At 36.0% G+C, this 19,437-nt stretch overlaps 1 pseudogene across 1 annotated transcript; it reads left to right on the top strand.

The window, feature by feature from the left end:
* Positions 1 to 464: 464 nt before the first annotated feature.
* LOC115960292 lies at positions 465 to 4,804 on the top strand (annotated as a pseudogene). Its single transcript, XR_004085140.1, has 10 exons — positions 465 to 907; positions 1,050 to 1,147; positions 1,410 to 1,659; positions 1,742 to 2,476; positions 2,578 to 2,826; positions 2,942 to 3,105; positions 3,196 to 3,275; positions 3,433 to 3,580; positions 3,677 to 3,826; positions 4,168 to 4,804. The product of XR_004085140.1 is annotated as a probable receptor-like serine/threonine-protein kinase At5g57670 (transcript).
* Positions 4,805 to 19,437: the final 14,633 nt, after the last annotated feature.

The following is a 19,437-nucleotide window of genomic DNA, read 5'->3' as shown; positions in this document are numbered from 1 at the left end:
TTTACATTCAATATTAATATTTTAATTAGTATATATCAACATTTAAAATATGAAATAAATCTATTGAAAAAAAGAAAAGAAAGTAAAATAGGTGTCAAGTGATGTGTACGTTTAAGAATCAATTGTCAACAGTTTTGTAACTTAATTGGTAACTTCTTACGAGGAAAATGATTTGAACTATGAATTAGAAACTATTAAAAAAGAAATTCTAAAATTGATTTTGTATTATTTTTATAATATATTTGATCTAAAATTTTAGCTCCCACGTCCACTGCAGGTGGGGTCCCATGGCCCATTTTTTAATTTTCAACACAGATCTTGCGTCAAAAACTAAATTACATTAATTTTTTGTTTATTTTAAGGAAAAGCTAAATTACGTTAATTAAAGCTAACAACTAATGATAATAAAAATAAAATTGATGATAAGAAATGTTATAAAAGCATAATCAGAAAGCGATTCAAGGAAGCTAAAAATAGAACTGAGTGTAGTGTAAACATTCCATCCCCCCTATCTCTTTCTCTTCTGGTGTCCGAGCTTGAAAAGCAAACCAACTTGACTGTTAAAGCCAAACCCAACTTTCATAATCGCTCAAACTCTAATGCACCGCTTTTATTTATTTCTATTTTGTATGTAACTATATATATGTCTCACATGACTGCAATAACCGGCAACAAAACGACGAGGTGGTCGGAAAGCGACAACTTTTGAGTTTGAATAATAATAAAAAAAAAATGCCGCAAAATGGTCTGGCCGGAGAAGCCCAGGCTTTGGGCGAGTCCGGTGGCCGGACGGTGGTGGTGGGGGTGAAGCTAGACTCACCTAGCAGAGAACTGCTGACATGGGCTCTGGTCAAGGTGGCTCAGCCTGGTGACCTTGTTGTTGCTCTTCACGTTCTTGGACATGATGGTAATGGAAAAAAAAAACATGAACAGAAGTCTATGATATAAAGTTTTGTACTTGGTTTTTGTTTTTTGATTATTTTTTAATTTTATTTCTGTGTTTTGATGGGGTTTGTTGTTTTTGTTGTGAAATGGATAAATATGTGTAGAAATTGTGGATCGAGATGGGAAGTCATCTCTGCTTTCGCTTGTCAAAGCATTTGACTCTGTTTTTGACGTCTATGAAGGTTTCTGCAACCTCAAACAGGTTCGGTTTCCTGCAAAATTTAAGCTTAAGTTGCAAAATTATTTCTGGGTTTTGTGCTATTTATTCATGGAATTTTCTAGTATATAATTGCTTTCCTTTTGGTTGGTTTGAAAGCAGAAAACTAAGTTAAACAGAGTAAAACTTGAGTTGCATGTGTATTTCTTTTTGTTATTTGTATCAAGAATCAAAATTTGTACTTTCAGCGTTTTTGTTTTAGCTAACAAAATTTTGAAGAGTAGAGGATTTGGTTGAAATGTTGCAGGTGGATCTCAAGCTTAAGATTTGCAGAGGTACATCAATTAAAAAAATTTTAGTTCGGGAAGCACAATCTTATTCTGCTGCTACTGTTATTGTCGGAACTGCTCGTAACCACCATAAATTGCGGCCATCGACATCGCTGGCTAAGTACTGTGCTAAAAAATTGCCCAAGGATTGTTGGGTTCTTGCTGTTAATAATGGGAAAGTTGTGTTCAAGAGAGAAGGGTCTCCAACAAGTGCAAGCTACTCCAAAGGTTTTGGATTTTTTTATAATTGATTTGTTGTTTTTTGGAATGAATTATAGTACAGTTTTCTTATTTTATGTACTTAATACAGGAACTGAAGATCATCATCGAAATGGGTTGCTTAGAATGATTCAGGGGACACTGAAGAAGAACACGAAAGTACCGAACGAAGGCAATGCCAGTGTGAGTTTAAAGGAGAGATTTGATAATGGTACCTACCAAGAATTGGAGGAGGGCTTAGCTAAAGCTGCTCTGGATAGTAGAGAGAGTGCTATGACGGAGAAATGCTCAATTTGTGAGTCGAACTCTGATTTGCCAGATAATTGTGGTGAGCAATCTGCAGAAGACTCTTCCAATGATGGCGTTGAAGACAAGTCTTTGGCTATAGTGCCAGTACAGAAGGAAGAAGCAGCGTCTAGTTCAATTTCTGTTTTGAAAAAAGAATTACCAGAATCAAAACCCGGCTGGCCATTACTTCGTCGTTCTATTCTGCCAGATAAAAAAGAATCTGAGAGGTCTTTGGTGCGGCAGATCTCTGTGGTTCAATGGGCATTGCGGTTGCCTAGTAGAAAGTATTTGTATATTACTAATTCAGATCACAAACAAAATAGTTGTGATCAGTGTGAAGATCAGTCCTCAACTTTAGATAGTGAGAGTGGCGCTATTGTTCCAGTGGATACCAAGACATCGACTGCTCCACCTTCACCTGAACGCAATTCCAGCAGCCCACCAAAAGAATTGGAGGGTCTTCATGAGAAACACTCATCAAGTTGCAGATTGTTCAAGTACCGAGAACTCCTTTCAGCAACATCGAATTTTTCGCCAGGTTTGTTCTGATCCACGTTTTATATTCGAATTAACTTACTTATAGTCCATTGTATGTAAATGTGGTTTTACTTTAACAAGTATTTTGCTCTGTAATTCCAGAAAACTTGATTGGGAAAGGAGGCAGCAGTCAAGTTTATAGAGGCTTCCTTCCTGACGGGAGGGAACTCGCTGTGAAGATCTTAAAGCCATCTGAAGATGCTTTGAGGGAGTTTGTCTTGGAAATAGAAATTATTACTACCTTACATCACAAGAACATTATTTCCCTTGTGGGGTTCTGCTTTGAGGATGGCAATCTTCTCTTGGTTTATGATTTCTTATCAAGAGGAAGCCTTGAAGAGAACCTTCATGGTATAAAATTACATATAATTATTGTGAACACTATGAAAAGTGAAGATTGTTATGCTACACAGGCTCCAAGTAGTTTCTAATTAATGTTATGTTTTTCTGGTTCTTGCTAACTTAGGGAATAAGAAAGATCCTCTTGCATTTGGTTGGAGTGAGAGATGTAAAGTGGCTGTGGGTGTAGCTGAGGCCTTGGAATATCTGCACAGTGGCAGTGCTCAACCTGTGATTCACAGAGATGTTAAATCATCAAATATACTATTATCTGATGATTTTGAGCCACAGGTGATGTAAAGCTTATGTCTTAATTTAGTGATTTTTTTTTTCTCCTTGTTGCGCTGTTGATGCTGATGTTATGATACTTGGTTTCTTCAGCTCTCTGATTTTGGACTTGCAGTATGGGCATCAACCTCCTCATCACACATAACCTGCACCGATGTTGCAGGCACCTTTGGGTTTGTAACTTCAACTCCCATAGTTTTAGCATCCATAGCTTATCTGCATGCTCAGCATTCCTTTCAAAGAGAAAATGATGGTTTCATTTTTGAATTGTTTCCTGAATAACGGTGAAATTTATGTTTAACCGTTGAATATTATTACATTTTGCTGCAGTTACTTGGCTCCTGAATACTTCATGTATGGTAAGGTAAATGACAGGATAGACGTCTATGCATTTGGTGTTGTACTTCTTGAGCTTCTTTCAGGAAGAAAGCCTATAAGCAGTGAATATCCAAAAGGCCAAGAAAGCCTAGTCATGTGGGTATGTCTTCTTTTACTCATGGGGCTATCAGTACTGAACTCACCTCTCAATGTTATATCTTAAAGAAGGATTAAATGATTCAAATTTGCTGTCCAGGCCAAGCCAATTCTAAATGATGGAAAGGTGTCCCAATTATTAGATCCAAGCTTAGGCGATAACTATGATCAAGACCAGATAGAGAGGATGATATTAGCTGCCACACTTTGTATTAGGCGTGCCCCACGAGCTCGGCCTCAAATAAGCATTGTAAGTCATCTCTAGTTCTTCTTCATAGCTTCCCTTCGATTATACTTAAGGACTTGCCTACACTGCCCCCATGTCATATTCTAAATGTTATTGGAATTGCTGTTCCCCCCACCAAACACTGTCCTTTTTTTTTTTTTTTTTTTTTCGGTGAGTGAAGATGTTGTTTTCTGGACCCGAATCTCACTTTTTATAACTTGCATATCCCTCATCATGTGGTCCCTCAATTATAATAGCTCAACTCCTGAAGTAGATTCTTTAAGATTATACTCTTGTCTAAATAACATTTTTTCTCCTTTCTATGATTATTTGTCTAAATTTATATCTGTTCTCATTGGCCACAGGTTTTGAAGCTCCTTCAAGGTGATATTGAGGTTACCAAGTGGGCAAGGCTACAAGTTAATGCTTCAGAAGAATCCGACATGCTGGATGGCGAAGCTTGTCCACGTTCTAATCTACAGTCACATCTTAACCTTGCATTGCTTGATGTGGGGGATGATTCACTCTCCATGAGCAGCATTGAGCAGAGTGTGTCACTAGAGGACTACTTGCAAGGCAGGTGGAGCCGCTCATCAAGCTTCGACTAAGCACAGTACTGGCTAATTGCGAGTAAAAATTGGTGTCTCCATTGTGTGATTCTTTTGTACATTCTTTTGTTTTTCCCTGCCATTTCATTGGCTTTTGTGTCTTCACTCGGTTTCATATAGATGGGTTTTGGATGAGAGGTTGTTTGTGGGTGTGCCCTCCTCCTTCCCCAATTAGTTGAGAATCTAGTCCCAATTTGTTGGGGCTAGCTTCTTCTGAGAGAGAAAAGGATGGTTAAAAAAATAAAATAAGAGAACAAGTGTCAGTTTTATTCCCAAAAATCTCAATCAAAATGAGAGTGGAATATGTTGTAATTTTAAGAGATTAATACTATTGTGATCACAACTAAACATTGCTCATATCCAGAACAAGATGGTTAGTAAGAGCTATGCTGCATTTTGTGCTTGATTTATCCATCTTTTGATTACATATTTACATCTGTTTACTAACCATTTGATGCAATAGCATTTGTTATTTGCAACTTTATGACTCACAAAGTGCCCTTCATATGAGGACTATACAAGTCTTTATCATCCTCAACTTGCTACAATTATTGTTGAGCTACGTTCTGTTTGCTTTTTCCCTCCAAACCCACTTTTGTTATAGATTCCTCCCCACTCACCATCAACATCTGCTATTGATTCCTCACATTTTTGACCCCGACGCTCTTGTATCCTCTCGTGGATTTATAAAGTCATCAATGTCTCCAACCCCACGAAAGCTACAAGTGCTACTCTACTCTAGAAATATGTACTATTTTACTTTGTAGTGGTGCTCTAGGCATTAGTAATGGCAAGTCAAACAGGTCTCATGCACCCAAATAATAATCGCCACCGACACTCCATGTTCTGATGTTCATCACCCACACGTACACGCTGACATCACTCTATAGTCTATATCTTGTACCGAAGTGCTTTGTTTCACTGTATGTGTACAACACTTTTCTAGGTATCATGGGGTTTAAAATGACTGCAAGTACTTTTAACTCGTCAAACACTGCCTCATTCCCCTTCTCTCCTTCCAATTTCTGATCTCTACGTACTTTTAACTTGTCAAGGTATCATGGGATCAAAAATCACTACTAGAACTTTTAACAGAGGACTACAGGAATAATATCTGTCAAAATTTTGTGCAGCACATGCTGACACTTCTAAACTAATCTTCATCGAGGAATACCTTGTGTATACACAATTACTATTTTAGCAGGCCAAACAAGTAACAATTATGACAGATATGCTTGACATGACACTCTAATATGTTCCATTCTAACACAATCACTACTTGCTCCTCCTACACGCGTAGCAGAAAATTAGCTTCTACCCAAAGTATTGGCTAAAAATACTTGTTCCACATGCCGGACTTTGAGCAAATATTACATGAACTGAGAATAGCCTCGCACAGGTGTTTGATGCAGGACAAGGTGGAAAAATAAGGAAATAAAGAAGAACAAGATAAATCCTAGGCTTCACCATCTAGAATCGATCTGAAAACCTTAGGCTTCATCGCCTATGGTTGTTTGGAATCACTACCAAGCCTAGAGATATATGAAATCTCTCTAATCAGAAAATTGTTATTCAAATTGCAGTACTTAAAGCTATTCCCTAGCTTCAATTTAATAGGTTAGGGATACATCAAGCCACATTATATTCCATAATTCAAAGTGAAATCTAGAAAAATCTGAAATTCAAATTTCAAAAAGTGAAATCTAGGATTTCAAATAAGGAACAAAAAATCTGAAATATTGTGGTTTTTATTTTTATAAACAAATATTGTGGTTGAATCTGATCAAAATATGGCTATTAATGAGGTTTTCAGCATAGTTTTGAGGAGTATCCCTGTTGGAACCATGTGATGGCATATGCCAGATCGCCAAGATCTCCTTGATTAGAGTTTGGAACCTAAAATGAAGCATAATCTTCTGCAAAGAAACTTCTGCATGGACTAATGCTAGCTGTAACTCTGTATGACTAAGGGTTGCGCTATGGATAATGCTAACTTTGTAGTAGTAGTAGTAGTAGTGCTAAGAGCATTCTCATCAGTTCTCTTATAAAAAATGTCATTTTGACACACCAAAAATCTACTTTATTATTTTAGCACATCATTTTACAACATACCATTTATCAGATGTTCTATACTATAATTCTATACATTAAAATAATATTTACTACACATTAAAATAATATTTATTACAAATTAAAATAATATATTAAAATAATAGAGAGAGACATCTGATAGGAGGAGAGAGAAAAAACAAATTAAATAAGCCAAATAGTGTTTGGCATGACTGTCCGTACTGTCTCATATTTGAGACGGTACTGTAACTATGTCTCAAATTTTTTGAGATTTGGAAGAACTGATGGGGGATAGTTTTTGGTGTTTGGTGTGCCAAATGCCAAATATTTGGCATTTGGCACACCTGATGAGAGTGCTCTAAGAGCATTCCCATCAGTTCTCTCATAAAAAATGTCATTTTGACACACCAAAAATCTACTTTATTATTTTAGCACATCATTTTACAATATACCATTTATCAGATGTTCTATACTATAATTCTATACATTAAAATAATATTTACTACACATTAAAATAATATTTACTACACATTAAAATAATATATTAAAATAATAGAGAGAGACATCTGATAGGAGGAGAGAGAAAAAACAAATTAAATAAGCCAAATAGTGTTTGGCATGGCTATCTGTACTGTCTCATATTTGAGACGGTACTGTAGCTATGTCTTAAATTTTTTGAGATTTGGAAGAGCTGATGGGGGATAGTTTTTGGTGTTTGGTGTGCCAAATGCCAAATATTTGGCATTTGGCACACCTGATGAGAGTGCTCTAGAGCATCCACAGCCGGAATTCTCATCTCATCCTATTTTACCATCCTAAAAAGTCACTTTATCAATTATACAATACAATTTTACAATACTCCCAACATCCCAACTTTTATTTTCCTATTCTACTCGTTAAAATAATATTTCTACACAATAAAATAATATATCCTAAAACCCAAATAAAAACAAAAACCCAAAATCCAAACAACTCTGCAACCACCACCACCGCGAAGAACATACCCAAACGTTTGTTTTCTTGAAACCCCAGAAACCCAAGCCACAAACTCATGGCCATTGAAACCCAGAAACCCATAGAGAAAACAAAATCAAATCAAACCAATAGCAATAACAACCCCCAACTCCGGCAACCACAGCAAACCACAAATTACAATTTCAATTACAATTACAAATACAAAAATAAAGAGATCGAAATCAAGATCAAAATGTACAGAAGGTCAACAATCACCGTCAATCTCCACCATCACAACGTTCCTTCTCAATTTCTTGCCTTTGTTTCTCTGCGAGCTTTTCGAGAGCCGATTCCACAGCATCTTGACCACCAAGAAGCAACCAGGTCACGATTTCTGGGTCGGTCTCGAACCAGGCAGCATCGAACTCCTTCTGGGCGTTTACTCTCAGTATGTCTCGCCACAGGATGCCTCGCGAATCGGTCCACGTGAAGAACTGGGAAGCCCTGAGGATGTCCCTGTAGAGACTCAGTGCCTCGCGCCGAGTGCTTGTGAGTCAGCGACGATTTAGCAGCTCAGCCTCATCGTCGTTAAGGGTAGGTTTTTGTTCCTTCGCCAAGTGATGGTCCAAGAGCTCTTCATGGGTGTCAGATTCGTTGTGCAAGAGCCAACGGATACAGATGACGTCGCAGTGAGCTATGAGGTTGTTCAAAGGAATCATCGATCGATATGGTAGGCGAGAGAGAGAGGGGATGAGAAAGAGAGAAGGAAGAGAGAGAAAAGAAAGAGAAAAAATGAGACAGGAGAGAGAAATTGCCGGGTAAAAAGCATTAAAATTTTTTTTTTTTTTACCATTCAGCTACAGTACCATCTTACATTTGAGATGGTACTGTAGCTAAATCTCAAAAAAAATTTGGCTTTTACCATATGGCCTTCCGGTTGTGGATCAATTTTTGGGCCTGTATGCCAAATGTTCTTTACATTTGGCATATAACAAGCCCGTTGTTGATGCTCAATAATGGTAGTCTCAGTTTTGCAATTTCAGAACGTGATAATCTGACTTTTTCATACCTACAATATGTGTAGAATACACCGATGTCTGACATTTGTGTCAAGAAACTTGAATTTTCTGGTTTTACCATCTACCCTTTTCTTTTTCATAGAAACAATGTGAATATGAATTGCTTTTCAGACAAACAATATGATTGTGAACTAACAAAGATACAGTAATGTTATGGTGTCCTGACTTTAACTATTGCCTCTGACAATTTCTTTTTTTACAAAAGCTAGAAACTGACAGTTTTAATGTTGTAACATCACTTTTGTATTACAAATCTACATATTATTATATCCTTTATTTTTTATGCTTTGTTCATTTCACTTCATAGGATCCTGATCTTCATTAAATACATTTTGAATCACATTCTCCACTTTCTTTAATCTTAACATCAGTTCCTTATTCTCTCTTTTTGTTTCAACATAAGTCCAACTTACTATGATGAAAATAGACTGATTGGTAATGTTTATCTAAGACACAGTAGACTTTTTTTTACTCCACTGACAAATTTAGTGATTCTAGGTGACATTTACCTTGCATGTTGCTTGTCTTCGTTTAAATTATTTCGTTGGGAAAGTGATTTATATATATTTAATTGAATCCCGATTGAATGTCACATTCATACATGATGTTATGTCAATCTACTTATGAGACTACTCTTGCATTAGACATTAGATCATCATGTTCCACTGGAGTAATCTTAACAAGCTTGACCAATTTCGCCATTATGTAATAGCTGATGGAATAAACATTTCTTCCAATTTTATGGCAAACCATATTTTTGCTAATTCATAAAATGAGTTGAGTTCATGATGGTGGAAGTAGATATTAGAATGTTATAGGATTTTTTTTTTAGAAAGAATGTTATAGGACTTTGAGGAGTTAGTAATTTAGTGAGGACAAAAGAAGGAACGTAAAAATAATGTTATTGAGCGTATTTATCCTATCAATCTTATCAAATCTAAAGCATTTTTTTTCTTTCTGAATATTCAAGCACATATTGAAGGCTAATGCATGGTTTCACCAAAGCCAATGAAAGAAAAAAAAAATTGTTATAGGGCCAAAAATTCAAGTTGGAAATCGCAATTTTAAGTTATAAGTTCAGTGTAAAAAAAAGTGAGTACATGTATTTTATATGCAATATTGTGTGTAAAATAAACATCACTCTAAAAATAAATATAGGAATGATATAAGACTGACTTTTTAGAAATAGAAAAAAAAATGAAAATATGATTTATTGATCTTGCAAAAATATGTTAGGACTTAACAAGTCCTCTCTCTCTTTTCCTTAATTAGGATTTATCCATAGTTTTCTTTTTTTGCGACCAAAAATCTCAACTTTTTTAAGTACATGACATCAAACCATATGATCATCTAATCTTTGTCTCAATAGTACTAAAATCATCAAGAGCCATGTAATAATTATTGAATTAAATAAAAAATTAGGCTAAAATACAAAACTCACCCTCTAAGTTTCTTCAAATATTATTTCAATCCTCTAACTTTACTTTTATTCATTTTAATCCTCTAAGTTTTAGATTTATTCAATTAAGGCCTTTCTGTCAACTTTTGTTAAAACATTTTTTTTTTTAATCTTGAAAATACTTTTCAATCATTAATTGAATTTTTTTAATTTAAAATTTTGAAGAAAAATTTAAAATATTAGAAAATTAACCACAACATATAACAAAATTTTATTAAAAAAAAAAACCTTAATTAAATAAACTTAAAAGTTAGAGGGCTGGATTAAACAAAAACAAAATTAGAGGATTAAAATGAATTTGGGTGAAACATAAAAGGAAAGTTTTACATTTTAGCCAAAAAAATTATATATATATATATAGTACTTAAAATCCCTCTTTAAAGCTTCAGCAGGAACAAAAAATTTCTGGATTTTGAGATTTAACGACTTGTCACAAGGGGGTTTGAATTTGGATAAGTAATAGGGTAGTTAGCTTGGAGAATGTGACCCAATCCACAAAAAGCCCATATACTGTGGACTCTTGGAGGCAGGAGGCTCATGGCCTTGTGAGGCCTATTTTTGAGAAAAATCAATAAAGCCCAATTGCTTTCAAACGAAGTGCCAAGGCAGTGTTTGTTAGTAAGAATGATATGACTTCCAAACGTAGATAATAGAGCAATGAGCATGATTTTGTTATTGGTGGTGAATGCTAACTGCACGTGCAAGTTATATTTTGGAGTTATCTCATAAAAATCTCTAAAACCTTAAAAGTACATTTAGACATCATCCTTGTCAAAAATTGTGTCTTTGTGTTTGTAAAAAAATGAAGAACATGAGAGTAAAGTTGCAAGAGAAATATACATAGGTTTTTTTAACATGGAAACACTCTATGTTGGGAGAAGGAGAATACCATGGGTACAAGCTAGTCGAATATTTCACTATTTTTCTGAAAAATAGTTACAATGGAGAAAGAGAGAATGAAACAATGGAGATAATAGAGAAAAGAATAGGTGGGAAGAAGACTTCCACCATAGTGTTAAATTGTGTCTATATGTCCTCTTCATTGAGTGCTTTATTCTTTTATAATTGTTGAAATGAGCATATGTCACTTTCCTAATGGATAAGGTGTCGCCTTACTATTGGAGAAGGACGAAGTAAAGTCTTGACAAAATGAGACCACATGCTTGGTGCTCCTTTGACAAATGCGTTTGGTGCTTGTACTACATGCAATAATGCTTCCTCAATAAGTTGGCCCTCTACCACCGCACACCCTTAGTGCGATGGTTACTTTACAAAAATATAAGTACTTGTGGGGTGTAGGGGGTAAAGACTAGGGTTCAAGTCTCTAGAAAAGAGCTTCACACACATATACACTTAAATTAGGCTAGAGCATAGTTATCAGTATCGTACGATACGAGATACGTATCGTATCATGTGGAAAAAGTTATGTATCGTATCGGCATATCGTAAGTGTTAATAAATTGTACAATATAATGTGTGTATTGTATGAATCGTATCGTATCATAAAATCATACATATCGTATGATACATAGACAGATGTTTTAAAATGAGATTTTTTTTTTTTAAATTTGTACTTTTATTTGAATCTAACAAGTTGTTAGACTTGTTTTTAGCAAAAAATTATTAGTTTACTTAATTTAGCCTACTCAAATAACATATTCACAAGTTTTTTTCCCCTCTTCTACAATTGGACTACACAGTACACACTTACCTTTCACTTTAATATTTTAAAATTTATTTATTTTTATCGCTATTGTTATAAGTCCAAGAAACTAGAATGCCAAAAAAGAAAAATTATAGAAAAATTATTAAAATAAAAAGAACAAGAAGAGATAGTAAATGTTAATGACAAATAACGATGAAGAAAATTTTAATGAAGAAATAAATTTACAAAATTATAAACATGATGATAGCGTTGACGTAGATGGGGTTGATTAGGCAATTTGATGAATATGATGAAAATAAAATTTTTTTTTTGGTCATTTGTAATATATTATCACTTTTAAATTTAAGTAATTTAAATGTGTATGTTATGAATATATGCTAGTTTGATTTATTTAGTTACCTTGTTAAATATTATTACATAAATGATGAATAAATTAGTCATTAGTTAAATATATTCAAAATTTATATGATTATACCCTTATATATGTATATTTATAATTTTTTTTATAAATTTTATTAAGTGTTTGTGTATTTTACGATGTACGATACGATACGATACACGATACAGAAAAATTAAAAATTGATTCATGATATGATTCACATTTTGACAATTATGAACTAGAGTAGAATTTCTATTTTGTGTGTGTATATATATATATATATATATATATATATATAACAAAAACAAAAACAAAACAAAACAAAAGAAAAACAAGTTGACCCTCTACTGTAATATTCCTAAAACCTATAGCATGCGGTTGTAATTTGTTCCTGCAGTTGTAATGGTCTATGATTGATCTTGCTATCACTTTCATACACTATCTTGGACACATAGACCACAACTAATGGTTACATGCTTGCTATACCTTGGACACGTGGTGATGACAGATTGGTTCATTATAAAGCAAATCCAATATGCCCCACTTTTGGGGTTGGTGACCGCACACAATGCAGCCTGATTGTTTACAATGAGGCTTTTGATTTTTGTGTTAGGTTTTTAGCTATATTCTCAGACCAGTGAACAAAACGTTATGTTTGTGTGTTGTAAGTATGTGTGCTTAGAATGCCTAATATTTAAAAACAAGAAAGTTGTCAAGTTCTGTAATTCACTATCTCAAATTTGTGGCTTCAACACTTTTTCGACAATTTCTGATCCATAAAAAATGTTAGTTAGATCAATCGAAGTGTGGCAGACCTAATTCGTGTTCCGACCCATTCTGCCCATTAAATCACTAGGGTTTTGGTTCCTTGAGTCTCTAGCATATAAAGAAAACCCTAGGGAACATTAAAAGGACTTTTGGAGCCTAAGATAGTATGGATCTAAAAGTTTTGTGTGGTCACTTACAAAAGTTTCTACTAATGTTCTAAAGTGTTGTGAAGCATTCATATGCTAGACTAGTTTAGAGGCTATGATATTATAGAAGGTTTTTACAGTAAGTTTATTTATTGAGATTTTAGAATATAAGGACAAAAAGTTTGTACCAGATCTATAGATTTCTCTTTATTATAGTAGAGTGCTTTTTGGTAGGGTTTCCTCTGGTGGATTTTACTTTAGAACAAGTTGTTTTATTGGTTTTCTATAGGTTATCATATTGTGTTATGTCATTTCTACTGCATTTTCTACTAATTTCATATTATTGGAATTGTTTGCCTAATCATGGACATTGCATAATTGGACTTAAAAATTACTTAGCCTAAAATTTGGTTGACCGATTCTTTTCGGGGTCTAAAAGACCCAACATTTTGAGTTGTCATGGACTTAGAAACTCACACCCAGTTTGTGAGCTTCAGAGGTTAGTGAAACTAGAAGTCCCCCAAGTCCTATTTGAAAATGAAACATGATTTGAAGATCGAAAGGTGGTAATGTTGAAGTTCCCCATGGTTACAAAATTTTCTAAATAGTATTTACAAATTGTTGTCACCAATCCTATGAAATAATTTCGATGTTTATTTATTATTTTATAATTCTCTATCATATAAGTTTGCATGCCATTTATAATAAAACTGATAATAGTATTATTATATTTTATAACATATTAATATTAAAAATATTTAGAATAATAATATTGCAAAATACTATGATGTTAGATCCATTCAAGTTTATTTTTAGGATTTGTATTTTCTTCCGTATGATTTGGAGGAGTTTTTTTCTTGTAAAATCTATTTAGTTTATTTTCGATTGTATTTTATAGATAGAGTAAGGATAAAAGTATAGTGGATTTGACACTTGAAAAAAAAGAAAAAAGAAATGGCATACCTCTGATGCAAAATGTCCTTTTCCAATAAATTATTAGTACATATAAATAGGCATAGAAATTAGAAAGGATGGAGAAAAATATTAGAAAAATAAAAAGATAGACATTAATCCAGGCCAGCCCAAATGATTCGAAGCCCTGAGGTGAAATCTTTAAATTTGGCATTTATATTATCATTTAAATAATATTTAACTAACATTTTATATAATAATTTCTTTTTAAAAATTCATTCTTTTTACTTTTTAATATGATTTTCTTTTTTAAGAAAATGCTAAAGTTATAACATATTTTACTATAAACTAATATTGCAATGAATGTGATTAGTGACATGAGGCTTACAAAGGTGTTAGAGATATTATAAAATTTACAATATGAGGATTACAAAAATATATCACTAATCAAAAAATTTTATTAAAAAATGTATTTAATAATTGATTGAAGTCCACCTATCATATTTGTGGGGTCAGAGAATTTGTGACACCAGAGAATTTGTGACCCTGACCCACTCTACATTAAGGCCCAAGGCCTGAGCCGAGGAGAACTATTGCCAAGGACGCATAGTGAAAGTCCAAAAAAGGCCCAAGGGCATGGCCGAGGACGATCTTATGCTCGGCACCCCGTAGAGCCCTTAAAGGAAAGGACGAGCTCAGTGCAAGAGCAGACCAAGTGAAAAAGCTGACAATATTGCAGTAAAGAACTCTGCGTCTGACAAGTCCATACTCTTCACCATGCTATTCAATTTTTACAACCATTCTAGGTAGGGGCTGATAGGACAAGTCTCAACCCCAGAAAGTGGAGCTTACACATGGACACTGGAAGGAGGGTAAATGTTAGTATAAAAGGGAAAAAGAGCCAATGGAAAAGGGGGTCGTCTCCCAGACCAAAAAGTCTAAAAGAAGGAGAATAATAAGCACACTAAGCTCCTCGGACGAGGCCTAAGGACCGGAGCCACTCAGGTCGCACCAGAAGAAGACCTTACTAGACACGCCAGGTCCACCCTCCTGTAAATTTCCATAGAAACCATGACTAACTGCTGTCCGATGACCAAGGCCTAGCCTTTCAAGCCCACGCTCTACAAATTATATTGTTTGGACCTTTAAACGTACGAACCCAATATCATTTTTGGGGTCGTTACAAATTGTGTCTCTACAATTGGCGCTGTCTGTGGGGAAGGCTTGTGCGTTGGCACAAACGGTGGGTCGAACTCCTATCAGCCCAGGGCATGCGAAAGCCCCTCCATTACTTCCAGCAGCCTAGTGTTATTTCCCTAATATAAAGTCCTACTAGGGGCTATGCTTCGAAGCACTAGCGACAAGGGCCGTTCTAGGGGATTCCACCATCGGTTCGACGCCCCATGCCTTGGCTGAGGGGCTGATCCTCGGTACTTAAAAGAAAAATTATGAGTTTTAGACAGAACCAAGGCATTGTATGGTCCTCGAACTCAAGCCTATAGGGAAACCAATTACTTAAAAGAAAGATTATGAGTTTTGGACAGAACCAAGGTATGGTCCTCGGACTCAAGCCTATGGGGAAACCAACTACTTAAAAGAAAGATTATGAGTTTTGGACAGAACCAAGGCATTGTATGGTCCTCGAACTCAAGCCTATGGGGAAACCAACTACTAAAAAGAAAAAAGATTGAGTTTTGGACAGAACTAAGGAATTGTATGGTCCTCGAACTCAAGCCTATGGGGAAACCAACTACTTAAAAGAAAGATTATGAGTTTTGGACAGAACCAATGCATTGTATGGTCCTCGGACTCAAGCCTATGGGGAAACCAACTACTTAAAAGAAAGATTATGAGTTTTGGACAGAACCAGGGCATTGTATGGTCCTCAGACTCAAGCCTATGGGGGAACCAACTACTTAAAATAAAGATTATGAGTTTTGGACAGAACCAAGACATTGTATAGTCCTCGGACTCAAGCCTATGGGGAAACCAACTACTTAAAAGAAAGATTATGAGTTTTGGACAGAACCAAGGCATTGTATAGTCCTCGGACTCAAGCCTATGGGGAAACCAACTACTTAAAAGAAAGATTATGAGTTTTGGACAGAATCAAGGCATTATATGGTCCTTGAACTCAAACTTATGGGGAAACCAACTACTAAAAAGAAAAAAGATTGAGTTTTGGACAGAACTAAGGCATTGTATGGTCCTCGGACTCAAGCCTATGGGGAAGCCAACTACTTAAAAGAAAGATTGTGTTTTGGACAGAACCAAGGCATTGTATGGTCTTCGGACTCAAGCCTATGGGGAAACCAACTGCCAAAAAAAAAAAAAAGAGAGATTTTTATTATTATTGATTAATTATTATTATAACTTCTGGACAGAATCAGGGTATTGTATGGTCCTCGGACTCTGACCCATTGAGAGATTACCCATTAAAAATTGGGTTAAGTCCTGTACCGAATGGAAGTCCCGGTCTATCCTCGGATCTTCAATTTTAAGGAAACTAATGCAAACGAGTGTTTAGGCCCGGTATAGCCATACCTCGGTCCTTGGACCAGATGCCAAAAATGATTAAGGCCATGTGTTACCAAGAACGCGGCCAAGCCCCCTAGTACTTGGCAACCCTCTCGGATGGTTTATTTTGGGGTTACTCATTCTCGGATGACTGCTTCACGCGCAATATAGGGCATTCAGCTGCTATCACGGTTAGTCTCGTATGTTTATTCTACTGTAGGTTGGTATTATTATGCTTGACAGTCTCAATAAGTTTGAAATAATAGCTTTTTGTTACAAGGGTCTCTGCCCTAAGTATTGTTCAAAAAAAAAATATAATACACATATGAAATACATCCATTCACAAAGTAATTACTGCAGAAAGGAAAGAATATGTAGAATAAAACAGAATCATTTTTTATTAAGACAAAAAAATAGTACAGCGTACAACGAGGGGCTTAAATAAGCCTATACCAAAAGCTAACTACAGAAGCAAAAAGAAAAAGATACAAGGAAGAGAAATCCTTCAAAACTCTACTTTGGTAGAAATCGTGCATGACAGGGTGGCCCAGCTGATGGAAGAGAAGAAGAGGTAGAAGAAGTAGAGACACCAGGGTAGCTCCGGTGATGGGAAAGAAGAAGAAGCAGAGGCGGAAAGAGGCACCAGTGAAGGAAGAGAGGAAGAAGCAGGGATGCTTAATCCCGCATCAGCTCTGACTCCTAACACGCAGGTGTCATATTAGCAGCGCTCGAGAGAGAGCAGATGGTACTGACGACGAGAAACCCCACTGCTGTCGCACCAAAAATCTGACGCGACCAGCACCTGCTTCGGATTTTGACTAAAAGAGGTGGAGGCATCGCTCCCACCTTGTAAAAGCAGAGAACTGTCTTGAGTCTCTGTCTCCTCTATCCTGACAGCGCCATCTTGAGTCTCGGAAGGACCTAATGCCTTTGGAGCGGGTGTGGTTCCTTCACCCCCACTCGTGCCTTAAACATATCACTCTCTAAGGTTTAATTGCACTGGCGATGAAAACTTTGAGCACAGTTGAAGGATTAGGAATTTGAAAGGATTGAAGGATCTGTAGGTAAAGGAAGTGACCACCTACTCTGCTTCTTATATGGAGTGCAAGTTGGCGGCATTTAATTTACGCAGATTTCCAAGAAGTGCTCCAGACGAGACAGTTTCTACTTAACTCCCAACACCGTCTACAACCATAGGATTTGGGTGGCCTCGTGAAGGGGACATATTAAAGACGCGCCTCGAACACTGAAACAGCGAGGACGCCGCGTGAGAAAATCTAAAGGAATGTCTCATAATCCGGCGCACCTTCCAAGCAAATGAAGAGACACCGACATTAATGAAGGGCAGAGTTGGGCAAGCCATGATGTAGGCTCAACATCACCAAAACCCTCCTCCCCAACCAAGAGGTCGGGTAGCAAGATTTTGAAGGGCTATTGTGGGGCCAGAGAATTTGTGACCCTGACCCACTCTACATTAGGGCTTAAGACCTGAGCCGAGGAGAACTATTACCGAGGACGCATAGCCAAGGACGATCTTCTACTCGGCACCCCATAGAGCCCCTAAAGGAAAGGACGAGTTCAGTGCAAGAGCCGGCCAAGTGAAAAAGCTGCCAATATTGCAGTAAAGAACTCTGCGTCTGACAGGTCCATGCTCTTCACCATGCTATTCAGTTTTTACAACCACCCCCAACCACTCTAGGTAGAGGCTGATAGGATAAGTCTCAATCCTAGAAAATGGAGCTTACACGTGGACACTAGAAGGAGGGTAAATGTTAGTATAAAAGAGAAAAAGAGCCAATGGAAAAGGGGGTCGTCTCCTAGACCAAAAATTCTAAAAGAAGGAGAATAATAAGCACACTAAGCTCCTCGGACGAGGCCTAAGGATCGAAGCCACTCAAGTCGCACTGAAAGAAGACCTTGCTAGACATGCCAGGTCCACCCTCCTGTAAATTTCCATAGAAACCATGACTAACTGCTGTCTGATGACCAAGACCTAACCTTTCAAGCCCACGCTCTACAAATTATATTGTTTGGACCTTTAAACGTACGAACCCAATATCATTTTTGGGGTCGTTACAAATTGTGTCCCTACAATATTCATTGTCACCTCAAATTATAAAAATTATGTAGTAAAATTTATAGCATTTTTAACATTTTTTTTTATTTAAATTACTTGTAATTAGTGACATGTCTATTTATAAAACTTATTTATTTAATTTTTTCTCACTTCTATTTCTAGCATTACTTATCTCTTTCTAATTTTTTATTTTAAATCTCCCAACCATATATATATATATATATATATATATATATATTTAAATCAAATTTTGCCCCCCAAATTTGGGGCCTTTCCTAGGTAATGGCCTAAGTGGCCAGGCCTATGGTCGGGCTTGACATTATTATTATTATTTTGATGTGGCCCTGACATTAATAATAGTAGTAATTATTCTTTTTAATTCTTCCTTCAATCAAATTTATTAACTCTCCATTAATTACTTTTTAGTATCCAAATTAAGAGCATTCACATCAGCTTTCTAAAAAAAAATGCTATTTTAACATACCAAAAACCCACTTTATCATTTTAGCACATCATTTTACAACATACCATTTATCAGGTATTTTATACTTCAATTCTATATATTAAAATAATATTTCCTACACATTAAAATAATATATTTACCCAAAACACAGCAAATATACAAATGCACAGCCCAGTCGCCACCGGGTCTAACAACCACCGCTACAACCACCACCACAACAACAACCACCGCCACAAACTATAACCACAATCACCGGATCCTCCAACAAATTCCAAATCCAAAAACCTCAACCAAAAAAAAAAAAAAAAACTCAAAATCTTCAACAAAACCCCAACCCAACAGATCAATCAATGACCAAACTCAACCAACCATCGGCAATGAGATCGGCGGCGAGAGCTGTGGAGGACGACGAGCAAAGATCGGTGACTACCCCTGGGTGAGCAGAGCTTCAGATCGGCGAGCAGAGGTTTAGATTAGCGTGCTTCAATCGACGAGCTTTGCTTCAGATAGGAATCGCCTTCTCAAGAAAAAAAAAAA

Source organism: Quercus lobata, chromosome 9 (genome assembly GCF_001633185.2).
Source record: "Quercus lobata isolate SW786 chromosome 9, ValleyOak3.0 Primary Assembly, whole genome shotgun sequence".
Classification (NCBI taxonomy): Eukaryota; Viridiplantae; Streptophyta; class Magnoliopsida; order Fagales; family Fagaceae; genus Quercus; species Quercus lobata.
Note: the sequence above shows the minus strand (reverse complement) of the source record. Positions and strands in the feature narration are given on the sequence as shown.